The following is a 25951-nucleotide window of genomic DNA, read 5'->3' as shown; positions in this document are numbered from 1 at the left end:
TGCTGACCCTGGGCTCAAACACCGCTAGTTTTTGCCCGGAAATGCTAGCTGCACAGAGAAAAACACCAGCCAATGTGTTAGTGGGGTTCAGCAACGCCAGCTGTTCCCCTGCTGTGTAGTCGGCAACGTGTCCAGCACAAGCCACGCTGGCACAACAGAACAAAAGCTGCCACCAGTGCAGGCTTCGGCCTACACTTTGCTCCTCTCCTCCTCCTGCTGACCCTGGGCTCAAACAACGCCAGTTTCTGCCCGGACATGCTAGCTGCACAGAGAAAAACACCAGCCAATGTGTCAGTGGGGTTCAGCAACGCCAGCTGTTCCCCTGCTATGTAGCTTGCAACGTGACCTGCAAACGCCACGCAGGCACATGAACTGAAATTGAAGGGAGCCTGCCCCCCACCCACAGGTGTTTCTATGTATAACAGCCACCTTGTACAGCAGTACTGCTGCATTTGTACAAGGTGGCTGACTTTTTCTCCTTGCCCACGTGGAACTCAACACGTACAAAATGTGTCTCATTAGAGACCATTACAATGTCCCTGAGGTGTGACTTTCCTTTGTAATGACACGCAGCACCACCCTTGTTAGCGCTGCCCGTCTTTTGACATCATTGGTTAGCTGGCTGCGCCTGTGCATCTCCCCTGCTCGAAACAACGCCCCTCGGTGTCTTATTTTTTTGGACAGCGAGGGTGTGATTGATGGGCATGTGCAGTGCATATGTTTGCCTGTGTTCACTCATCTCCTTCCGCCTTCTTCAGACTGGGTGTCCTCATGGCCGCGGCAGGCGATAAGGGATCAGATGAGGCCGCCCAGTCTGAAGCAGGTGTAAGGACATGTGTGAGCGGCAAACATATTTAGTGCACCAGGGCACGAATCCCAGCACCGCAGTGTGATTTTTTAAAAACACACTGTGGGTCTGGGATTCATGTCCATCGCTAACCGCAACGGCCAACATGAAATGAGGTCATAAGACAGGAAGCGCTCACAGCGCATGGCCAAAGGATCACAAGAGCGCAGACTCCTGTACAGCAACTAACAACGCTCAGGAAGCTTCGCCCATGCAAAAAGGTGTTGTTTTCGACACCTGTGCTGCTTTTCTTTAAAAAGACAAGTCACGCCTCCACTACTGTTTAACAGTATAATGGGCTAAATAGTGTACGTGTTGCATTCAGCTTGTGCAAGTAGACAAATTAATAGAGCAACCTTTTACTTGTGCAGCATTAATGCTGCAGAAGGAGTGGCTCTTGTACTTTGTAACACCTGAGGGGGGGTTAAAGGTAACCTTTGAAATTGGTTCAACTAGGCTTCGGCCTACACTCTGCTCCTCTCCTCCTCCTGCTGACCCTCGGCTCTAACAACGCTAGTTTTTGCCCGGAAATGCTAGCTGCACAGAGAAAAACACCAGCCAATGTGTTAGTGGGGTTCAGCACCGCCAGCTGTTCCCCTGCTGTGCAGCTTGCAACGTGACCTGCAAACGCCACGCAGGCACATGAACTGAAATTGAAGGGAGCCTGGCCCCCACCCCCAGGTGTTTCTATGTATAACAGCCACCTTGTACAGCAGTACTGCTGCATTTGTACAAGGTGGCTGATGTTTTCTCCTTGCCCACGTGGAACTCAACACATACAAAATGTGTCTCTTTGAGACCATTCCACTGTCCCTGAGGTGTGACTTTCCTTTCTAATGATACGCAGCACCCCCCTTGGTAGCGCTTCCCGTCTTCTGACATCATTGGTTGGCTACTTGCGCCTGTTCGTCCGCCCTGCCTGAATAAAATGCTCCTCGTTGTCTTAATTATTTTGACTGCGAGGGTGTGATTGATGGGCACGAGCAGTGCATATGTTCGCCTGTCTTAACTCATCTCCTTCCGCCTTCTTCAGACTGTGCAGCCTCATGGCCGCGGCATGCGATAAGGGATCAGCAGAGGCCGCCCAGTCTGAAGCAGGTGTAAGGACGTGTGTGAGCGGCCAAAATATTTACTGCTCAAGGCCACGAATCCCAGCACCGCAGTGTGGCTTTATGAAAAGACACTGTGGGTCTGGGATTTATGGCCATCGTTAACCGCACCGGCCAACATGAAATGATGTCATAAGATGGGCAGCGCTAACAGGGCATTGCCAAGGGATAACACAAGAGCGCAGACTCCTGTACAGCAAATAACAACGCTCAGGAAGCTGCGCCAAGCACCAAGGCGTTATTTTGGACACCTGTGCTGCGTCTCATCAAAAAACCAAGTCACGCATCCACTACAGTTTGACTGTAGAATGGGGTAAATTGTGTATGTCTTTCATTCAGCGTGTGCAAGTAGACAAATTAATAGAGCAACCTTTCACTTGTGCAGCATTAATACTGCACAAGGTGTGTCTCTTGTACTTTGTAACACCTGAGGGGGGGGTTAAAGGTTTCCTTTGAAATTGGTTCAACTAGGCTTCGGCCTACACTCTGCTCCTCTCCTCCTCCTCCTGCTTCAACACGGGCTCTAACATCGCTAGTTTTTGCCCGCAAGTGCTAGCTGCACAGAGAAAAACACAAGCCATTGTGTTAGTGGGGTTCAGCAACGCCAGCTGTTCCCCCAGTGTGTAGCCGGCAAAGTGTCCTGCAAACGCAACGCAGACACAAAGCTGCCTCCAGTGCAGGCTTCGGCCTACACTCATCTCCCCCTGCTTACCCTTTGCTCCAACACCGCTAGTTGGGGCTCTAGGAAGACAATCTTTAATAGGCAAGGCAACGCATCTGGGTTCCAGCACCGCCAGCTGGTTCTCGGCAGTGTTCTTGTCACAGGTACTCCCTCGTGCCAAGCCTGGTTTCAGCACCGTCAGCTGTTTCCGGGTTGTGTCAAGCTCACTGAGACACCTATGCTTGCCTCGTCGTGGTGCGGTCGGGTTAGCCAACTCCAGGGTGCCTCCAGTTTAGGAGCTTCCTATGTGGGCTGCGTGAACTGGTAGTCAAGGCTGGTTCTGTAGTGCCAGTAGGCCCAGCTCCCCCTGTAGGACTGTTGGGGTTCGGTAACTGCGGCTGCCTCGCGGCCTAGCTGTTCTCTCCTCTCCTGTAGGCCTTGGGGTCCACCACCTGGTTCCAGCACCGTCAGCTGGTTCCGGGCCGAGCCTTTGGCTTAGGTGCCTCCTCCTGGGTATCCGAGTTCCGCCAACGCCAGGCGGTCCTTGGTAGTGCTTTTAAGCACGGGCACCTACAGCTTAGTAACCGGGTTCCAGCACCGTCAGCTGGTCCTCGGTCGTGCCATTGGCTCTTGCACACTGGGGCAACGCATCCGGGTTCCAGCACCGCCAGCTGGTTCTCGGCAGTGTTCTTGTCACAGGTACTCCCTCGTGCCAAGCCTGGTTTCAGCACCGTCAGCTGTTTCCGGGTTGTGTCAAGCTCACTGAGACACCTATGCTTGCCTCGTCGTGGTGCGGTCGGGTTAGCCAACTCCAGGGTGCCTCCAGTTTAGGAGCTTCCTATGTGGGCTGCGTGAACTGGTAGTCAAGGCTGGTTCTGTAGTGCCAGTAGGCCCAGCTCCCCCTGTAGGACTGTTGGGGTTCGGTAACTGCGGCTGCCTCGCGGCCTAGCTGTTCTCTCCTCTCCTGTGGGCCTTGGGGTCCACCACCTGGTTCCAGCACCGTCAGCTGGTTCCGGGCAGAGCCTTTGGCTTAGGTGCCTCCTCCTTGGTATCCGAGTTCCGCCAACGCCAGGCGGTCCTTGGTAGTGCTTTTAAGCGCGGGCACCTACAGCTTAGTAACCGGGTTCCAGCACCGTCAGCTGGTCCTCGGTCGTGCCATTGGCTCTTGCACACTGGGGCAACGCATCCGGGTTCCAGCACCGCCAGCTGGTTCTCGGCAGTGTTCTTGTCACAGGTACTCCCTCGTGCCAAGCCTGGTTTCAGCACCGTCAGCTGTTTCCGGGTTGTGTCAAGCTCACTGAGACACCTATGCTTGCCTCGTCGTGGTGCGGTCGGGTTAGCCAACTCCAGGGTGCCTCCAGTTTAGGAGCTTCCTATGTGGGCTGCGTGAACTGGTAGTCAAGGCTGGTTCTGTAGTGCCAGTAGGCCCAGCTCCCCCTGTAGGACTGTTGGGGTTCGGTAACTGCGGCTGCATCGCGGCCTAGCTGTTCTCTCCTCTCCTGTGGGCCTTGGGGTCCACCACCTGGTTCCAGCACCGTCAGCTGGTTCCGGGCAGAGCCTTTGGCTTAGGTGCCTCCTCCTGGGTATCCGAGTTCCGCCAACGCCAGGCGGTCCTTGGTAGTGCTTTTAAGCGCGGGCACCTACAGCTTAGTAACCGGGTTCCAGCACCGTCAGCTGGTCCTCGGTCGTGCCATTGGCTCTTGCACACTGGGGCAACGCATCCGGATTCCAGCACCGCCAGCTGGTTCTCGGCAGTGTTCTTGTCACAGGTACTCCCTCGTGCCAAGCCTGGTTTCAGCACCGTCAGCTGTTTCCGGGTTGTGTCAAGCTCACTGAGACGCCTATGCTTGCCCCGTCGTGGTGCGGTCGAGTTAGCCAACTCCAGGGTGCCTCCAGTTTAGGAGCTTCCTATGTGGGCTGCGTGAACTGGTAGTCAAGGCTGGTTCTGTAGTGCCAGTAGGCCCAGCTCCCCCTGTAGGACTGTTGGGGTTCGGTAACTGCGGCTGCCTCGCGGCCTAGCTGTTCTCTCCTCTCCTGTGGGCCTTGGGGTCCACCACCTGGTTCCAGCACCGTCAGCTGGTTCCGGGCCGAGCCTTTGGCTTAGGTGCCTCCTCCTGGGTATCCGAGTTCCGCCAACGCCAGGCGGTCCTTGGTAGTGCTTTTAAGCGCGGGCACCTACAGCTTAGTAACCGGGTTCCAGCACCGTCAGCTGGTCCTCGGTCGTGCCATTGGCTCTTGCACACTGGGGCAACGCATCCGGGTTCCAGCACCGCCAGCTGGTTCTCGGCAGTGTTCTTGTCACAGGTACTCCCTCGTGCCAAGCCTGGTTTCAGCACCGTCAGCTGTTTCCGGGTTGTGTCAAGCTCACTGAGACACCTATGCTTGCCTCGTCGTGGTGCGGTCGGGTTAGCCAACTCCAGGGTGCCTCCAGTTTAGGAGCTTCCTATGTGGGCTGCGTGAACTGGTAGTCAAGGCTGGTTCTGTAGTGCCAGTAGGCCCAGCTCCCCCTGTAGGACTGTTGGGGTTCGGTAACTGCGGCTGCCTCGCGGCCTAGCTGTTCTCTCCTCTCCTGTGGGCCTTGGGGTCCACCACCTGGTTCCAGCACCGTCAGCTGGTTCCGGGCAGAGCCTTTGGCTTAGGTGCCTCCTCCTGGGTATCCGAGTTCCGCCAACGCCAGGCGGTCCTTGGTAGTGCTTTTAAGCGCGGGCACCTACAGCTTAGTAACCGGGTTCCAGCACCGTCAGCTGGTCCTCGGTCGTGCCATTGGCTCTTGCACACTGGGGCAACGCATCCGGGTTCCAGCACCGCCAGCTGGTTCTCGGCAGTGTTCTTGTCACAGGTACTCCCTCGTGCCAAGCCTGGTTTCAGCACCGTCAGCTGTTTCCGGGTTGTGTCAAGCTCACTGAGACACCTATGCTTGCCTCGTCGTGGTGCGGTCGGGTTAGCCAACTCCAGGGTGCCTCCAGTTTAGGAGCTTCCTATGTGGGCTGCGTGAACTGGTAGTCAAGGCTGGTTCTGTAGTGCCAGTAGGCCCAGCTCCCCCTGTAGGACTGTTGGGGTTCGGTAACTGCGGCTGCCTCGCGGCCTAGCTGTTCTCTCCTCTCCTGTGGGCCTTGGGGTCCACCACCTGGTTCCAGCACCGTCAGCTGGTTCCGGGCAGAGCCTTTGGCTTAGGTGCCTCCTCCTGGGTATCCGAGTTCCGCCAACGCCAGGCGGTCCTTGGTAGTGCTTTTAAACGCGGGCACCTACAGCTTAGTAACCGGGTTCCAGCACCGTCATTTGGTCCTCGGTCGTGCCATTGGCTCTTGCACACTGGGGCAACGCATCCGGGTTCCAGCACCGCCAGCTGGTTCTCGGCAGTGTTCTTGTCACAGGTACTCCCTCGTGCCAAGCCTGGTTTCAGCACCGTCAGCTGTTTCCGGGTTGTGTCAAGCTCACTGAGACACCTATGCTTGCCTCGTCGTGGTGCGGTCGGGTTAGCCAACTCCAGGGTGCCTCCAGTTTAGGAGCTTCCTATGTGGGCTGCGTGAACTGGTAGTCAAGGCTGGTTCTGTAGTGCCAGTAGGCCCAGCTCCCCCTGTAGGACTGTTGGGGTTCGGTAACTGCGGCTGCCTCGTGGCCTAGCTGTTCTCTCCTCTCCTGTGGGCCTTGGGGTCCACCACCTGGTTCCAGCACCGTCAGCTGGTTCCGGGCAGAGCCTTTGGCTTAGGTGCCTCCTCCTGGGTATCCGAGTTCCGCCAACGCCAGGCGGTCCTTGGTAGTGCTTTTAAGCGCGGGCACCTACAGCTTAGTAACCGGGTTCCAGCACCGTCAGCTGGTCCTCGGTCGTGCCATTGGCTCTTGCACACTGGGGCAACGCATCCGGGTTCCAGCACCGCCAGCTGGTTCTCGGCAGTGTTCTTGTCACAGGTACTCCCTCGTGCCAAGCCCGGTTTCAGCACCGTCAGCTGTTTCCGGGTTGTGTCAAGCTCACTGAGACACCTATGCTTGCCTCGTCGTGGTGCGGTCGGGTTAGCCAACTCCAGGGTGCCTCCAGTTTAGGAGCTTCCTATGTGGGCTGCGTGAACTGGTAGTCAAGGCTGGTTCTGTAGTGCCAGTAGGCCCAGCTGTAGGACTGTTGGGGTTCGGTAACTGCGGCTGCCTCGCGGCCTAGCTGTTCTCTCCTCTCCTGTGGGCCTTGGGGTCCACCACCTGGTTCCAGCACCGTCAGCTGGTTCCGGGCAGAGCCTTTGGCTTAGGTGCCTCCTCCTGGGTATCCGAGTTCCGCCAACGCCAGGCGGTCCTTGGTAGTGCTTTTAAGCGCGGGCACCTACAGCTTAGTAACCGGGTTCCAGCACCGTCAGCTGGTCCTCGGTCGTGCCATTGGCTCTTGCACACTGGGGCAACGCATCCGGGTTCCAGCACCGCCAGCTGGTTCTCGGCAGTGTTCTTGTCACAGGTACTCCCTCGTGCCAAGCCTGGTTTCAGCACCGTCAGCTGTTTCCGGGTTGTGTCAAGCTCACTGAGACACCTATGCTTGCCTCGTCGTGGTGCGGTCGGGTTAGCCAACTCCAGGGTGCCTCCAGTTTAGGAGCTTCCTATGTGGGCTGCGTGAACTGGTAGTCAAGGCTGGTTCTGTAGTGCCAGTAGGCCCAGCTCCCCCTGTAGGACTGTTGGGGTTCGGTAACTGCGGCTGCCTCGCGGCCTAGCTGTTCTCTCCTCTCCTGTGGGCCTTGGGGTCCACCACCTGGTTCCAGCACCGACAGCTGGTTCCGGGCAGAGCCTTTGGCTTAGGTGCCTCCTCCTGGGTATCCGAGTTCCGCCAACGCCAGGCGGTCCTTGGTAGTGCTTTTAAGCGCGGGCACCTACAGCTTAGTAACCGGGTTCCAGCACCGTCAGCTGGTCCTCGGTCGTGCCATTGGCTCTTGCACACTGGGGCAACGCATCCGGGTTCCAGCACCGCCAGCTGGTTCTCGGCAGTGTTCTTGTCACAGGTACTCCCTCGTGCCAAGCCTGGTTTCAGCACCGTCAGCTGTTTCCGGGTTGTGTCAAGCTCACTGAGACGCCTATGCTTGCCCCGTCGTGGTGCGGTCGAGTTAGCCAACTCCAGGGTGCCTCCAGTTTAGGAGCTTCCTATGTGGGCTGCGTGAACTGGTAGTCAAGGCTGGTTCTGTAGTGCCAGTAGGCCCAGCTCCCCCTGTAGGACTGTTGGGGTTCGGTAACTGCGGCTGCCTCGCGGCCTAGCTGTTCTCTCCTCTCCTGTGGGCCTTCGGGTCCACCACCTGGTTCCAGCACCGTCAGCTGGTTCTCGGCAGTGTCTTTTGCTCTTGTACCTTCTGCTCCCCATCCTGGTTCCAGTACCGTCAGCTGGTTCCGGGCAGAGCCTTTGGCTTAGGTGCCTCCTTCTGGGTATCCAAGTTCCACCAACGTCAGGTGGTCCTTGGTAGTGCTTTCAGGCACGGGTACCTCCTGCTTAGTAACCAGCTTCCAGTAACGTCAGCTGGTCCTTGGTAGTTCCATTGGCTCTTGGACCTTCGGCTACCCATCCGGGTTCCAGTACCGTCAGCTGGTTCTCGGCAGTGTCTTTTGCTCTTGTACCTTCTGCTCCCCATCCTGGTTCCAGTAACGTCAGCTGGTTCCGGGCAGAGCCTTTGGCTTAGGTGCCTCCTTCTGGGTATCCGAGTTCCGCCAACGTCAGGCGGTCCTTGGTAGTGCTTTTTAGCACGGGTACCTCCTGCTTAGTAACCGGGTTCCAGTAACGTCAGCTGGTCCTCGGTAGTTCCATAGGCTCTTGAACCTTCGGGTAGCCATTCAAGTTCCAGTTCCATCAGCTGGTTCTTGGCATTTTCTCAGCCTTCTTGTACCTTCTGCTACATTTCCAAGTTGAAGACCCTAACGTCGACAACCCGGAAGACCACCCCGATGACGACGACCCGGAAGGCCACCCCGATGACGACGACGACGACGGCGGAGACGACGACGGCTGAGACGACGACGGCGGAGATGACGACACTGGAGACGACGACCCTGGAGACGACGACATGGAAGACCGAGCAGAAGAACAAGAGACTGCAGAACAAAGAGCAGAAGAACATTAAGCATAAGACTTAATATCAGAGCAAAAGATATTATCTAAATTATATGCAGAAGAAGACTAAGCAGTGTATGGGGGTGAGTCCGTTCCTCCTCGTGGTGCCCCTGGATAAAGCCTGATGCTGCAGGCCAAACTGAACGCGGACAAATGTAACTTTTGTGACTGGCAGAACGGAAGGTGTAATCTTCCAACTTTTATAGATAACAACTACGGGAATGCCTGTCACAAATGAGAATATGATGAAGAAGTAGAATAGGAAGAATAATAACAGTGGAATAAAAAGAATATGTAGAATAGGAAGAATAATAATAGTTGAATAAAATGAATATGAAGAATGTAATAAAAAAAAAAATAGGTAGAAGATGAAGAAGAAGATGAATAAGGTGAAGAAGAAGTTGATGTCAAAGATGCTGATGATGATGAAGATGAAAGTGTGGGAAAAGTAAAAAAAAAAAAAGAAGGGGAAGGGCGTGGAATAGTGAAACATCAATATTTGACAAAATAAAAAAAAATTTACATACTCAATATCTTTTTCACTCCGAACGTCTTAAAAAAAACAAAAAACATGCTATTCTATTTGATTGGGCTAAACCTCATTGCCTTTAATGTCTCCGCCACCTCCCACAATACATCCTACATTATTCTTAGTTGTTTTCCTTCATGTAGAATGAACCTACAAGGAAAGAAAGGGTTTATTTTAATTCCGATATTTTGGTCCCATTGACTTGCATTGGGATCGGGTATCGGTATCGGCGATATCCGATATTTTTTGAATATCGGCCGATCCAAACCGATACCGATACTTTCCGATATCGGAAGGTATCGCTCAACACTAGTAGTCAGCAACGCTACATTGCTTCCCTCACTGTAAGCCCACAGGTTAGGACACCACCAACAGCAAATGTGGAGGTATCGTCGCAAGACCAAAGCAGTCAGGGAATCACAAGGTTCTTGGTAGGAAACACTGTAGGTAGGCCAACATCAAGAATACCATCACCAACCCTCTCTGTCTGCCATGTCCACCAGCACTCCCGCTAGTTCCACCATATGCAGCTCTCCAGTCCAGCTCACCCTGCAAGAGACTCTCGTTAGGAAAAGGAAGTACTCATCCTCTCATCCGCGTACACAGGGTTTGAACGCCCACATTGCTAGACTAATCTTATTAGAGATGATGCCCTACCGGTTGGTTGAAAGCGACGCTTTCAAAGCCCTGATGGCCTACGCAGTACCATGCTACGACCTACCCAGTTGACACTTCTTTGCGAGAAAATCCATCCCAGACCTCCACCAGCATGTCAAAGACCGCACTGTCCATGCATTCAGGCAATCAGTCAGTAGAAAGGTGCACCTCACAACAGATGCATGGACCATTAGGCATGGCCAGGGACGTTACGTGTTCATCAATGGCGCACTGGGTTAATGTGGTGGATGCAGGGTCCACAGGGGACAGCCATAGTGGGACAGTTCTGCCTAGCCCACGGTCTAGGAAACAGTTAGCAGTAGGCGACACCCCTCCTCCTTCTCCTCCAGAAGCGAAAGCTCATCCACAGAGCGCAGTCGCCCGACCACTCCATCCACAGCTGCCAGTGTTGCACACGAGGTGTCTCATTATGGAACAGCTAGTGGTAAGCATCAGCAGGCTGTGTTGGAAATGAAGTGTTTTGGCGACAACAGACACACCGTGGAAGTACTGGCTGAGTACTTGCGGCAAGAAACTCAATCATGGCTGGGCAGTGTACATCTTGAGGCAGGCAAGGTAGTCAGTGATAACGGAAGGAATTTTATGGCTGCCATAGCCATTTCAGAACTGAAACACATACCTTGCCTGGCTCACACCTTGAACCTGGTGGTGCAGTGCTTCCTGAAAAATTATCTGGGGTTACCAGCCCTGCTCCTGAAGGTGTGAAGACTTTGCTCGGACATTCGCCGGTCGCCCGTACACTCCAGCCGTATGCTGAACCATCAGCGATCGCTGAAGCTTCCCCAGCACCGCCTAATAATTGATGTTGCAACAAGGTGGAACTCCACACTGCACATGCTTCAGAGGCTGTGCGAACAGAGGCATGCTGTAATGTATTTGTGAGAGGATACACATACACGGGCAGGCAATTGGATGGCAGACATGGAGTTGTCTGTTGTGCAGTCGTCGAAGCTACAAGACCTCTGTCAAATCCTTCAGTGTTTTGAGGAATGCACACGGCTCGTAAGTGCAAACAACGCCATCATAAGCATGAGCATCCCACTAATGCGTCTGCTGATGCAAAGTTTGACACACATTAAGGAGCTGGCGTCTGCAGCCGAGGAGGAGGGAAGTCTTGATGACAGTCAGCCATTGTCTGCTCAGGGAACTCTCCTGGATGAGGTGGCAGACAAAGAGGAGGAGGAGGATGGGGATGAATATTTATGGGAGGAGGATGCTTCTCAGGGGGCAATAGAAACTGGTGGCATTGCAAGGTCAGGTACAGGGTTTCTGCGGGAGACAAGTGATGTTGATTTGCAAGAAAGTGCTCCTCAAGCCAGCACAAGCAGTGAATTGACACCTGGAACATTCGCCCACATGGCTGATTATGCCTTGCGTATCCTAAAAAGGTACCCCCGCATTATAAAAATGATGACCGATGACGATTACTGGTTGGCCTGCCTCCTGGATCCACAAAATAAATTACAAAATATCATGCCACATGAGAACCTTGAGCAAATATTGGCTACCAAACAAGCAACTCTTGTAGACCGTTTGGTTCAGGCATTCCCAGAACACAGCGGCGGGAATGGTTCTCACACGAGCTGTAGGGGCAACATGGCAGAGGTGTTAGAGGTGCACAAATCAGAAGTGGCGTTGGACAGAGGGGTTTTATGACCAGGTTGTGGAGTGATTTCGCAATGATCGCAGACACGACAGGTACTGCTGCATCGATTCAAAGTGACAGGAGACAGCATTTGTCCAGTATGGTTACGAACTATTTTTCCTCCCTTATTGATGTTCTCCCTCACAGGTCATTCCCCTTTGATTACTGGGCATCAAAAATAGACACCTGGCCTGAATTGGCAGAATATGCATTACAGGAGCTCGCTTGCCCAGCTGCCAGTGTGCTGTCAGAAAGAGTCTTCAGTGCTGCTGGTTCAATACTGACCAAAAAAAAGGACTCTTCTGGCTACCCGAAATGTTGATGATCTAACCTTCATTAAAATGAACCAATCATGGATTTCAAATTATTTTGCCCCACCTTCCCCTGCTGACACGTAGCTTGCCTGAAAAATGTCTTGCTTTTGACCTCCTCTTACTGACTGCTCCAATTCCTCCATTTGCAGCTGCTGAATGTCCACCATAGGCCATTTTTATGCCTCCCTAAATGATCTGACACCCCCAAAAGGGGCCGTGGTCACCACTTGGCGCAAGCACCTGTGCGAGTGCCGTTTTGCCTGGACAGGTGGGTGTGCCCACTTTTGGGCGACGGCACTGGCACAGGGTCCCTCATAGTGCAATGAAGTGTCTCTGATGGTGGTGGTGCACACCCAACGTCAGACACACCGTCGTAATATGAGGGGCCCTGTGCCAGTACCGCCACCCACGAGAGAGGGTTCCCCCTAGCTCGAATAGTGCTCTACCACTTGCAATACTTACCTCTCCCTGCTCCACCACTGTGTAGTCTGTGCTGTTAAATCCTTCAATGGCACTGCCAATACAAATTTATTGAAATGATAGATGATAGTTAAAATATACAGGGGCCCTGGCCTCCATTTAGACCAGTTAATACTTTGCGCCTACTACCACTGTCTGCTTCTCAGCAGAGGAGCCCACCCCAGTACCTAGCTATGCCGCTTGGTTAGTCCTGTTACCAATTTTGAACTGCTTTTAGCCTACTTTTTTATTTTACGCCTACTAAGTCTGTCTGCGCCACTCATTACAGCTGTCCTCCATTGAACAAAGCTAAGCCGCCTGTTTACTCCTGTTACCAATTTTGAACTGCTTTTAGCCTTTTTTATTTTAGGCCTACTAAGTCTGTCTGCGCCACTCATTACAGTTGTCCTCCATTGAACAAAGCTTTGCCGCCTGTGTACTCCAGTTACCAATTTTGAACTGCATTTAGCCTACTTACTTATTTAGGCCTACTAACTGTGTCTGCCTCCCATTACAGTTGTCCTCCACTGAGCAAAGCTGAGCCGCCAGTTTACTCCTGTTTCAAATATTAAACTGCATTTGTCCTACTTGTTTGGTTGGGCCTACTAACGGTGTCTGCCGCTGTTTGTTGTTCTCCTCCACTGAACAAAGCTGAGCCTCAATTTTCATCCTGTTTCAGATATTAAACTGCATTTGGCATACTTGTTTGGTTGGGCCTACTAACGGTGTCTGCCGCTCCTTGCTTTTCTCCTCCACTGTACAAAGCTGAGCCTCAATTTTCATCCTGTTTTGGATATTAAACTGCATTTGGCCTACTTGTTTGGTTGGGCCTACTAAAGATGTCTGCCACTCCTTGCTTTTCTCCTCCACTGAACAAAGCTGAGCCGCCTGTTTACTCCTGTTACTAATTTTGAACTGCATTTGGCCCACTTTATTACTTGGGCCTACTAACTGTGTCTGCCACTCATTACAATTGTCCTCCACTGAACAAAGCAATGCCGCCTGTTTAGTCCTGTTACCACTTTTGAACTGCATTTAGCCTACTTTATTATTTAGGCCTATATCTGTGTTTCCTCCTCATCCTGCCCATTGGCCAGCCACTGCTAGATGAGTCTGCTGGTAGATTGACCCAGACCACTACATTCCCCTTGCACTCTACACAGCCAGAATCTGACCCTGCTGAAAGTCAGGTTCCCCTTCTTGCATACTATACCACCTTACACGGGGACAAAGAGGAAGGTGCAGATGAAAGTGCAGGTTCCTTCATCAGGTGGGGGGGGGGCATACTCGTTGGCACTGGCACAGGGCCCCTCATAGTACGCAAAAGTGTCTCTGGCAGTGGGAGGCGCCACCCGCCATCAAACACACCGCCATACTGTGAGGGGCCCTGTGCCAGTGCCAACTAGTGGGCCCCCCCCTGCTTGCTCAGGATCACAGCACTTGCAAAGTTGAAATACTTACCTCTCCCTGCTCCACTGCCGTGACGTATTCCGCGTTTCCCGGGCACACAAAAATCTTGAGCCAGCCTTACCCCCCCACAACTTTAGCAAAATGAGCCCCTGTTTTCAATGCCTAACTATTATTATAAATTAAATTAAGATTGACAAGCTTCAGTAATACGAATTGATGTTTTAGGCATTAAAATGGACACTGTAGGTGTTTTCCTGTCCTCCACTCACTGCCGACTTTGATTCTCTATTGACTTGCATTGGGTTTCGTGTTTCGGCCGACCCCCGACTTTTCGAAATAATCAGCCGATTTCACCCAACCCGACTTTTGAGAAAGTCGGGTTTCGCGAAACCCGACTCGATCCTAAAAAAGTAAGTCGCTCAACTCTAGTCATAGTGATGCAGGAGCAGATTCATTGTTAGCGCTATCACTGGTGCTCGGGCCTGAGAGGAGAGGTGGCCCACTTCCACATCCAAAGCAGCAAGCAACTTTTGTCACAGACACAAAGAGGAGCCCAAATGCTGTTCCTGCACAAGTGCCCTGTTCTTTCTGTACCCACCTATAGCTTCATAACCATTCTTGCAGCTGCAGTCAATAAACATTGCAAGGGTTGTAACTGTTGGAATCTGTCAAAAGACCAAGGGAAAATACTGAGTTAGTCTAGTTTCACACTAGCGTTTGGCAGGGCTGCAGATGAAAGCCTCCTTCCTCCGTGAAGCCCCGCCCACTGCAATGCCGCTTCCTTCAGTTCTGCCTACGTCTGCATGCATCCTGCGTATCTTTAACATTGAGTACGCAGGCCATGCGGATGTATGCGGATGCCTCTGCATGCGCCATTTTGAAGCTGCACCGACCGCAACAAAACGCAACATGTTGCCTTTGATGCAGGTCAGCACAGCGTCAAGTCGACGCATGCGGTGGCATCCGCATACATCCGCATGGTCTGCGTACTCAATGTTAAAGATAGGGTATGCAGGACACATGCAGACGTAGGCAGAGCGGAGGAAGAAGGCTTTTATCCGCAGCCCTGCCGAACGCAAGTTTGAAACCAGCCTTATAGGTAAGGCTAGCCAAGAGGCATGGAAAAATAGATTCAATCAATAACTAAAAGAATAAGCCACAATCAGTACTAAAAAAATTCCATGCCACTTTCTCATTGGGCAGTGCGTGTCAGCAAGGAAGTGACCATATCTGCTGATCAGTCACTACGGTTGCCTCTAGAATAGTGGATTATAAATTGTAGGAAAGTATTTTAACTAGTTCCCTCTAAACTGTAGGAAACAACTAGACTAGACCAAAGGTTTGTCGACTGTTACGTTGTTAATAATGGATATATACTGCTTTGTAGACAGATGCCTGCCAAGCTGTGCTATGTATAGAACCACATGCGTAAGAGTCTGTACTCAGGTGTTTTCTACTCCAGCGTGGAAAAGTTCAGTAGAGCCTTGAAGGCATGAACAACATAGCATAATGACTCTCACACAAGCAGTCACAAAGAATGGTGTAGGAGCTAGGACATTTTGTAAAACCCTATTCCAGTAACATTTTCTATTTTTCACAGCTGATACATTTGATGTCAGAGACGTAATATTATAGCATTCATATACATAGCATTTTTCAACTTTGGAGTTCTCACGCCATTTTTGCCTAGCTTAGACTAAGCGGGTGGAGTTGGGGAGGGACGGGGGCCACTTTTCAAATTCATGATGAGCTGCCACTTTTGCTACGCTGCAAATCTCACTGAAGGATAGAGTGGAGTAAGATGTGTGGTGAGGCACACTCGGAGGTGCACTCCACTCGACAGACACTCCTGATTCATTAAGAGATGTACGCCTGCTAATAGATCAGGAGTGTTGCACTCTACTGCACACCCTCATCAAGACTGCTGTGAAGATCCCTGGTCTTGGTGAATCAGGTCAAGTTCAGATATATTCCATTCTGCTGTAGGGCAACTGGTCCTTACTGACAAGCAGGACAGAAAAGTGTCAAAGTGGAAACGCCCTCCCTCGACCCATCCTCTGTGTCTAGCTATCGCCCGATATCTCTTCTCCCTTATGCCTCAAAACTACTGGAACAGCATGTCAATCTTGAACTATCCTCCCAACTCTCCTCCTGCTCCCTGTTTGACCGGTTACAATCTGGCTTCCGACCCCATCACTCAACTGAAACTGCTCTAACTAAAGTCACCAATGACCTACTAACTGACAAGAGCAAGTGACACAACTCTGTTCTCCTTCTCCTTGGCCTGTCTTTTGCCTTTAACACTGTGGACCACTCCCTCCTGCTACAGATTCTATCATCTCTTGACATTACAGACTTGGCCCTATACTGCATCTCGTCATATCTAACAGACCGAACATTCAGTGTCTCCCTCTCCCACACCACCTCCTCACCTCGCCCCTTGTCTGTTGGTGTTCCTCAAGGCTCAGTTATAGGACACCTACTCTTCTCCATCTACACCTTCGGCCTGGGACAGCTCATAGAATCCCACGGTTTGCAGCATCATCTCTACGTCGATGACACGCAGATCTACCTATCTGGACCTGACCTCACCTCTAGTGTTGAGCATTCCGATACCGCAAGTATCGGGTATCGGCCGATACTTGCGGTATCGGAATTCCGATACCGAGATCCGATACTTTTCTGGTATCGGGTATTGGTATCGGATCCATAGTGAGGTGTAAAATAAAGAATTAAAATAAAAAATATTGATATATTCACCTCTCCGGCGGCCCCTGGACATCACCGCGGGTAACCGGCAGGCTTCTTTGTTTAAAATGAGCGCGTTTAGGACCTGAGAATGACGTCGTGGCTTCTGATTGGTCGCGTGCCGCCCATGTGACCGCCACGCGACCAATCAGAAGCCGCGACGTCATTCTCAGGCACTAAACTCCTCATTCTAGGAATTTAGGACCTGAGGAATGACGTCACGGCTTCTGATTGGTCACGTGGCGGTCACATGGGCGGCACGCGACCAATCAGAAGCCGCGACGTCATTCTCAGGTCCTAAACGCGCTCATTTTAAACAAAGAAGCCTGCCGGTTACCCGCGGTGATGTCCAGGGGCCGCCGGAGAGGTGAATATATCAATATTTTTTATTTTAATTCTTTATTTTACACATTAATCTGGATCCCAGGGCCTGAAGGAGAGTTTTCTCTCCTTCAGACCCTGGGAACCATCAGGATACCTTCCGATACTTGGTGTCCCATTGACTTGTATTGGTATCGGATATCGGTATCGGCGATATCCGATACTTTTCAGGTATCGGCCGATACTATCCGATACCGATACTTTCAATTTCAAATATCAGACGGTATCGCTCAACACTACTCACCTCCTTACTCACCAAAATCCCACACTGTCTGTCTGCTATCTCAGCCTTCTTTTCTGCTCGCTTTCTGAAACTGAACATGGACAAAACAGAATTCATCATCTTTCCCCAAACTCACACTACCCCTCTACCAGACCTATCCATCAATGTCAATGGCTGCTCACTTTCCCCAGTCCCGCATGCTCAGTGCCTCGGGGAAATCTTTGATTCTGCCCTCTCTTTCAAGCGACATATCGAAGCCCTTGCCTCCTCCTGCCATCTCAAACTCAAAAATATTTCCTGAATCCGCGCATTCCTTGACCCCGAAACCACAAAAACACTAGTGCATGCCCTTATCATCTCCCACCTTGACTACTGCAACCTCCCCTCTAGCACTCTGGAACCACTCCAATCCATCCTACACTCTGCTGCCCGACTAAGCTCCCTGTCTCGCTGCTATTCCCCAGCCTTTCCCCTATGCCAAGCCCTTCACTGGCTTCCTATCGTCCAGAGACTCCAGTTCAAAACCCTTACTATGACATACAAAGCCATCCACAACCAGTCTCCTCCATACATCTGTGACATGGTCTCCCAGTACTTACCTACACGCAACCTTCGATACTCACAAGATCTCCTTCTCTACTCCCCTCTTATCTCTTCTTCTTTGGCAAGCATGATGGCTCAGTGTATAGCACTGCAGCCTTGCAGTGCTGGAGTCCTGGATTCAAATCCCATCAAGGACAACATCTGCAAGGAGTTTGTATGTTCTCCCCATGTTTGTGTGGGTTTCCTCCCACATTCCAAAGACATGCTGATAGGGAATTTAGATTGTGAGCCCCATTGGGGACAGCAATGATAATGTGTGCAAACTGTAAAGCTCTGCGGAATATGTTAGCGCTATATAAAAATAAAGATTATTATTCCCACAACTGCATCCAAGACTTCTCCCGTGCTTCTCCCATACTCTGGAATTCTCTACCCCAACACATCAGACTCTCGCCTACCACAGAAACCTTCAAAAAGAACCTGAAGACTCACCTCTTAAGACAAGCCTACAGCCTGCAATGATCCTCAACCTACTGAGCTGCAGTACAACCAGCTCTATCCTCTCCTAGTGTATCCTCACCCATACCCTGCAGACTGTGAGACCTCGCGGGCAGTGTCCTCCCTCCTTCTGTACCTGTTAGTACCTTGTTTTTTCCTCATGTTTATTATATTTGTCTATATTTGCCCCCTTTTATTTTTACATGTAAAGCACCATGGAATAAATGGTGCTATAAAAAATGTATAATAATAATTATCTGTTATAAATAGAATTACTATAATACTGAACTTGGAAACTTGGCAGATCATAAAGGTGTTTCTACAGATGGACTTTGCACAAGCCACTACACTTAGCAGGCTTCAGAGGCGCTCTGGCCTTCTACCTTTAAACTTTTTACAGGGATATAGACTTACAACAGAGTTTCTGTTGATCGGTGGAGCAAGCTGGCAGCCAATTAGCTGGGTCAAAACCAGAAAGGGCAAAAACATAAGAAGATGAAATTAGATGATATGTACACGGTCAAAAAGAAGTCAAGATAAGAAAAAAAAAGTATGGAGTTAGAGTCAGAATCGTAAGGCATGCAGAAGGTAAAGTCAGTCCAGGGTCAGCAATAGGTATCAGGCAGAGTCAGATAGCAGAGAAACAGGAAAATCAAACCAGGGTCAGAGTACATTAATACAAGGCATCTCCTAGCAGACAGTTGTGAGTTGTGGTGCTGTTCTGCTCTGTAGGTCATGACAGGGAGCAAATTACTGTATACCTGCTGACAAGCTGTTCTGCCCAAACATACACATTCCCTAGATGGTCAGCACCACAAGTCCCAGCCACATCAAAACACTTCGCTAGACTGTGCTTGCGTCACTCAATAATACAACACTGCCATCTCTTTGTGCTGTGCAAGTGCGGTGCTACCTGTTGGCCGAGGCAAAGGTACTTGGTGCCGGACAAAAATGTAAGAACCACTATAATATTTCATGGCCGGACAACCCCATAATGTTTCTTCAGATCTTGAGAAGCACTGAATGTACTCTTCTTATGAATTCTTGTCATTCCTACCTCTCACACATATTTCTTGCTAATCAACTTTTGTAAATTCCTCCTTATTTGCTTTTTTTCACATTTCTATATCTGTTCTCATCATTTTGTTGTTTGTTAGCTATAACTAATTCTATGTCAAATATGATTTAACCCATCTTAAAATGAAACCAGTTCATGGTAATGGAATTTTCTTCGCCTTTAAGATGAAGAAAATATAAGTGATTTGTTATCTTGTTTATCCAGCACATCTGTTAGATGACGGTCACCTTAGGCACTTTGTGTATATTTAGTTACCGTGTCAGAAAAAGCTGCTGCTAAGGCAAGTGTGGAGTACGTAAGCACAGAATCACCTGAGCGGGCGCGAAGCTGCCGGGCGGGGGGTGTGAAGAACAAGACTTCTCAGCTTCCCATGTTCACACTCCCTCACATCAGCCCTGGTCACTGGCAGAGCAAGAGATGCATTGGCTCATTTGTGATATTAACTCCATCAACCAAGGCCATTTTCAGTTTTTGTTATTTCCTCCTCTTCTAGCAAGAGCCATAACGTTTTTCTTTTTCCTTCAATATAGCTGAATGAGGGTTTGGTTTTTTGCATGACGAATTGTACTTTTGAATGGCACAATTGATTTTACCATATACTGTACTGGAAAGTGGGAAAAATATTTTTTTTAAAAATGTGGTGAAATTGCAAAAATATGCAATTCTACAAATATTTTTGTTTTTTTTATTTTCTATGTTCAATATATGGTAAAACTGGCCTGGCAATATGATTCCTCAGGTCAGTACGATTACGCAGATACCAAATATGTATAGTTTTTTTTATTTAAGTGGCGTAAAAAAAATCGAAAATTTGCATGAAAAAAAATTGCCTTTGTCACCATTTTCCTAGATCTGTATTGCTTCCATTTTTTTGCATCTGAGGCTGTGTGAGGGCTCATTTTTTTGGAATCTGAGCTGACGTTTTTATTGATATAATTTTCTGGCCGCTGACATCAAGCCCAGGGGTTAGTAATGGAGAGGCATTACTAACCCACTACCAACCCCGTGGTCAAAATCAATAAAGACACTCACAGAGAACAGTCCTTTAATTGAAATAAACACTCCCAACCTACAAATAAAAAGGCAAAGTAATCCTCACCTGTCCTCTGTTAATCCATAATGATGAGGTCCCACGACCATCCCCAACACTGTTACAACCGTTCTCACGCTAAGCTCAGTGTGCTCCGGCAGGCGTCGTAAACCATCACACTACTGATGTCACCGCTCACCAAACCATCCGGGCAAGTGGGAAGAGCTACGCGCCAGAATTGGTACATCTAATGGATGAGCCATTTCTGAGGCGGCTTAGTCTGGGAGTGGGTCAATATCCATGGCCCCTTTCCAGCTGGTTAATTTCAGCCCGCAGCTGATGCCTGCACATGGGGAAAGTGCTAATGAAACATTTTGCACTGTTTGCCTTTTATAGCCTCTGTATTGGACTATACATTGCTATCTGCAGAAAGACTTAAAGTGGTTTTATAGTATAGTTTTTTGATTCGCTGTGTCTCTTTCCCCATGTGCAGTAATTGCAGGACCTTAGATATCCATGGTTACGACCAATAACAACTAGCCAACTAACTGTCACTATATCAGTGGTCGTAACCATGGATACCTAAGATCCTGCAATGCCTGCACATGAGGAAAGATACATATTGAATCAGAAAAACTATACTACATTTCTAATGGGAGGTATTTGCTAATGTTATTTTTATTACACCTCCTACATATAGGGATAGGATCTCGGAGATGTGAATACCCGTTTAAGCTTTCTTAGCTCAAGTCTTCATATATTTATTCTTTATTTTCTTTACCAATGTCATATAATGAATGCAAGCAGCCAATATTCTAATGCATATCAGTAGTGATTATTACCAGGAAAGTACAGTGGATGAATTGCATCTATATTTCCATTGCAATTTATTGTTGTATATTGTTACACTAGATGGAGGGCCGATGCTATTGCATCGGGGGGGCAGTAATGTCACTATGGGGCAGGCATGCGGCGCTGTTGTTGCCTAACGGGATCCTGCGATAATCTAATGACTTTTGCATCAGGGGACTCATGTGCTTGACGCCTACGCTTATATGTATTGTTTTTGTCCCAGCGATGCTGTTGCTCTTCAAGAGTCTCATTTGCCCTTTGTTGTCTTTGACGTTGTGCTTTTGCTGCTTTCCTTTCATTGTCATTGGCGTACTTTTATGAGGAGCCATGTTGGCGTTGATATTTGCTTTTGAAAGGGGTTTTCCCAGGAATAAAAGTTCATTTTAAAAATTGTCTGTGTCTGACCGTGTACTGAACATACCACAGCTCCTGGGGAGGGGAGGAAGCAAAAGACAATACTGACATTACAGCAGGAGATCGCAGATGATACATTTTGCGAGGTAACATATTTTTTAAAAACAGTCAATGAAATATTTTACCTCACAAAATGAATCCACTGTGATCCCCTGCTGTAATGTCAGTATTATCTTTTGCTCCCCTGCCCAGGAGATGTGGTATGGGCAGCACGGTCGCGCAGTGGTTAGCACAGCAGCCTTGCAGCACTGGAGTCCTGGGTTCAAGCCCCACTAAGGACAACATCTGCAAAGAGTTTGTATGTTCTCTCCGTGTTTGTGTGTGTTTCCTCTGGATTCTCCGGTTTCCTCCCACATTCCAAAAGACATCATGATAGGGAATTTAGATTGTGAGCCCCATCAGGGACGGTGATGATAATGAGTGCAAAATGTAAAGCGCTGCGGAATATGTTAGCGCTATATAAAAATAAAGATTATTATTATTATTATGCTCCGTACACGGCCAGACACAGTCAATTTTTAAAATGAACTTTCGTTTGTGGGAAAACCTCTTTAATGTGACCGGCTTCCTCTGCCTGTAGACACGTCATCTGCCGCAGGGATCAGCTGAATGATTCACTGCACCTGCACGTAATAAACTGCGCATGCCCTCCTCCTGTACAAAGATGGCGGCAGTCAGTGAATCATGTTTCTGGTGGTGATATGTTCGCGATGGTGTTCCGCTAGTGGTACCGCGCAAGAGGCTGCATGAGTTTGAAAGTGTGTGAGTGTGAGTATGTGAATGTGTGAGAGTGTGTGTGTGCAACGGTGTTCCGCTGGTGGTACCGCGCAATAGGTTGGTACCAACAGCAGTTTCCATATTGAGACACCCATCACTTGGCGATCGGTGAACTTCCTCCGCTTGGAATTCTGGGATACGGTGACATCTGGACAGAACAGGAAATGAAAACATTACAAGGCAATTATATAAATAGATTATTGCGTGTGCTATAAAACATTAGTCATGCTTTTGTCATTGGGATTTTTTTTTTTTTAAATAGATTTCTGTTTTCTTATTATTGCCAGATGTCATCTAAAATTTGCATATTTGTGAAAACTGAGCCTTACATAGCCACTGACATTAATTGGCGAGAACTGTAGACATCTACGATACATTAGCATCTTTCAGTCATTAGTGTTAATGAGCTAATCGTGCATGTCATATCGGCTAGCATAAGCGATGTCAGCTTCTTCATGGCTGTGCTTAAAAAAATGTAATGCATTAAATTAAGAAAACATCAGCTAAATTATTTGTACCATCCAGTAATACAATGGAGCCTATTCTGTATGCAGAGAATTTGCACTTGTTTTAGGAAACAACATTTAATCGCGTTAGAGGTCTGTGATGTACTTTAACTCCTTAATCCCCGCTTTTTTCGTTTTGTCATTTTCATTTTTCGCTCCCCATCTTTCCAGAGCCATAACTTTTTTATTTTTCTGTCAATATGGCCATATGAGGGCTTATTTTTTGCAGGACAAGTTGTACTTTTGAATGACTCCATTTGTTTTACCATAACGTGTAACACAAAATGGGAAAAAAATTCCAAATGCGATGTAATTGAAAAAAAGTGCAATCCCACACTTGTTTTTTGTTTGGCTTTTTTGCTAGGTTCACTAAATGCTAAAACTGACCTGCCATTATGATTCTCCAGGTCATTACGAGTTCATAGACACCAAACATGTCTAGATTCTCTTTTATCTAAGTGGTAAAAAAATTCCAAAGTTTGCTAAAAAAATAAAATAAATAAATAGCGCAATTTTCCGATACCAGTAGCGTCTCAATTTTTCATGATCTGGGGTCGGGTGAGGGCTTATTTTTTGCGTGCTGAGCTGATGTTTTTAATTATACCATGTTTGTGTAGATACGTGCTTTTAATCGCCCGTTATTGCATTTTAATGCAATGTCTCTGCGACAAAAAACCCCAATAATTTTGGCGTTTTGATTCTTTTTCTCGCTACGCCGTTTAGCGATCAGGTTATTCCTTTTTTTTATTGATAGATTGGGCGATTCTGAACGCGGTGATACCAAATATATGTATGCTTGATTTTTTTTTTTTATTTTGATTGGGGCGAAAGGGGGGTGATTTGAACTTTTAGATATTTTTATATATATTTTTAAACAAATTTTTTTTTTCATTTTGCCATGCTTCAATAGCCTACATGGGATGCTAGAAGCATCCACTACTCGATCGTCTCTGCTACATAGAGATGATGCTCAGATCACCCCTATGTATAGAGCAATTGGACTAAAAATTAACTTTTAATAAATACACTTAAAAGGACAGACCAACGTGATATCGTCACCAAGTGATGTACAAACAAGGGGAAATTAAAAAAGAGGGACTTGCGTTCACTCTAAGGCTACTTTCACACTAGCGTTTTTTTGTAAATCCGTCACAATGCGTCGTTTTGCAGAAAAAACGCATCCTGCAAAAGTGCTTGCAGGATGCGTTTTTTCCCCATACATTTCTATTGATGACGCATTTGCGACGGATTTGCACACTTCGCATCCGTCTTGCGACGAATGCGTCGTGCTTTGGCGGACCGTCGGGAGAAAAAAACCCTGCATGTAACGTTTTTTTCTCCCGACGGACCGCTTTCTCCGACCGCGCATGCGCGGCCGGAACTCCGCCCCCACCTCCCTGCACCTTACAATGGGGCAGCGGATGCGCCGGAAAAATGCATTCGCTGCCTCCATTGTGCAATGCAGCCAACGCTAGCGTCGGAATCTCTCCCCGACGCATTGCGACAGGGAGATTCCGACGCTAGTGTGAAAGAAGCCTTATAGACACAAAAGGGTACGTAGGGAATAACTAACACACCTGTGCCGGTCTATTTGTACCTATGGACCCAGCACATATATTAGTTGTTACTCAAGGGGGAGTACGTCAGTGTACAAGCATATGTTAACAAGAAAAAGAGGGGTATAGTTCAATATCAATTGAATGTATCCGCTAGGGATGCATAAGTTACCCTATTTGCATATATAAATACAAAATACTCTCTTACAAGAACGTATAGTTAGTCTTTCCACTTGTTCAAACTGACAAGATATCCAAAGCACATAGAGTAAGCATGTATAATTCAGCAGCGTAGATCCTCCTCCTCCTCCTCCTCCTCTCACACAGACCGCTCTCCAGCGACCAACGATCCCGAGGTCCCCGGTAACCAGGGTAAACATCGGGTAACTAAGCGCAGGGCCGCGCTTAGTAACCCGATGTTTACCCTGGTTACCAGCGTAAAAAAACAAACAGTACATACTTACATTCAGCTGTCTGTCCCTTGCCGTCTGGTTCCTGCACTGACTGCTGGCCGTAAAGTGAAAGTGAAAGCACAGCACAGCGGTGAGTCACACAGCGGTGACTCACCGCTGTGGCTGTGCTCTGCTTTCACTTTACGGCCAGCAGTCAGTGAAGGAACCAGACGGCAAGGGACAGACAGCTGAATGTAAGTATGTACTGTTTGTTTTTTTATGCTGGTAACCAGGGTAAACATCGGGTTACTAAGCGCGGCCCTGCGCTTAGTTACCCGATGTTTACCCTGGTTACCAGTGAAGACATCGCTGAATCGGTGTCACACACGCCGATTCAGCGATGTCTACGGGGAGTCCAGCGACGAAATAAAGTTCTGGACTTTCTTCCCCGACCAGCAATCTCCCAGCAGGGGCCTGATCGCTGCTGCCTGTCACACTGGACGATATCGCTAGCGAGGACGCTGCAACGTCACGGATCGCTAGCGATATCGTCTAGTGTGACAGTACCTTAAGGGGAAAGACAGAGGTGCATTCAAATCACAGTCTGAGGTCAGGATTCCAGGAAGATAGATAAAGACAAAGGGGCTGGACAAACAGATGGTCAAAAGGCAATTCCAAGGTTGGAAAAATAAGAAAATAATTACTCAGGGCACAGAGTGAGGCTATGTGCACACGTTCAGGTTTTTTTGCGTTTTTTTTTGCGGTTTTTCGCGGTAAAAAGCTATAAAAACTCATTAAAAACGCATACATTATGCATTCTATCATTTAGAATGCATTCTGCATGTTATGTGCACATGGATGCGTTTTTTTCCGCGAAAAAAACGCATCGCGGTAAAAAAAATGAGCATGTTCATTATTTTTGCGGATTTTCTGCGTTTTTCCCGCAATTCTATGCATTTGGGAAAAAACGCACAAAAAACGCATCAAAACGCGTCAAAATCGCGGTAAAAACGCATGTGGATTTCTGGCAGAAATGTCCGGTTTTTGTCAGGAAAATTTGTGCAAGAAATCCTGACGTGTGCACATACCCTGAACACACACTATTTAAGCTAAGCTATAACTTGCAGTAATTGGAGGCAGAGAGTCAGCTAAATAGCCAGGTAATCACCCCGAACAGGAGACACATGGAGGAAAACCCGGTCCTGAACTATCACTCAAAACACTGACAACTCAG

The 25951-nt window shown here is 48.8% G+C and overlaps 1 protein-coding gene across 1 annotated transcript in view; it reads left to right on the top strand.

The window, feature by feature from the left end:
• RASGEF1A (RasGEF domain family member 1A) overlaps positions 1-25951 on the top strand; it is a 252090-nt gene that overhangs the window by 87704 nt on the left and 138435 nt on the right. The gene's annotated exons all lie outside the window — the stretch shown is intronic.

Source organism: Ranitomeya imitator, chromosome 2 (assembly GCF_032444005.1).
Source record: "Ranitomeya imitator isolate aRanImi1 chromosome 2, aRanImi1.pri, whole genome shotgun sequence".
NCBI lineage: Eukaryota > Metazoa > Chordata > Amphibia > Anura > Dendrobatidae > Ranitomeya > Ranitomeya imitator.
This window is presented reverse-complemented; position numbering and strand designations above follow the sequence as displayed.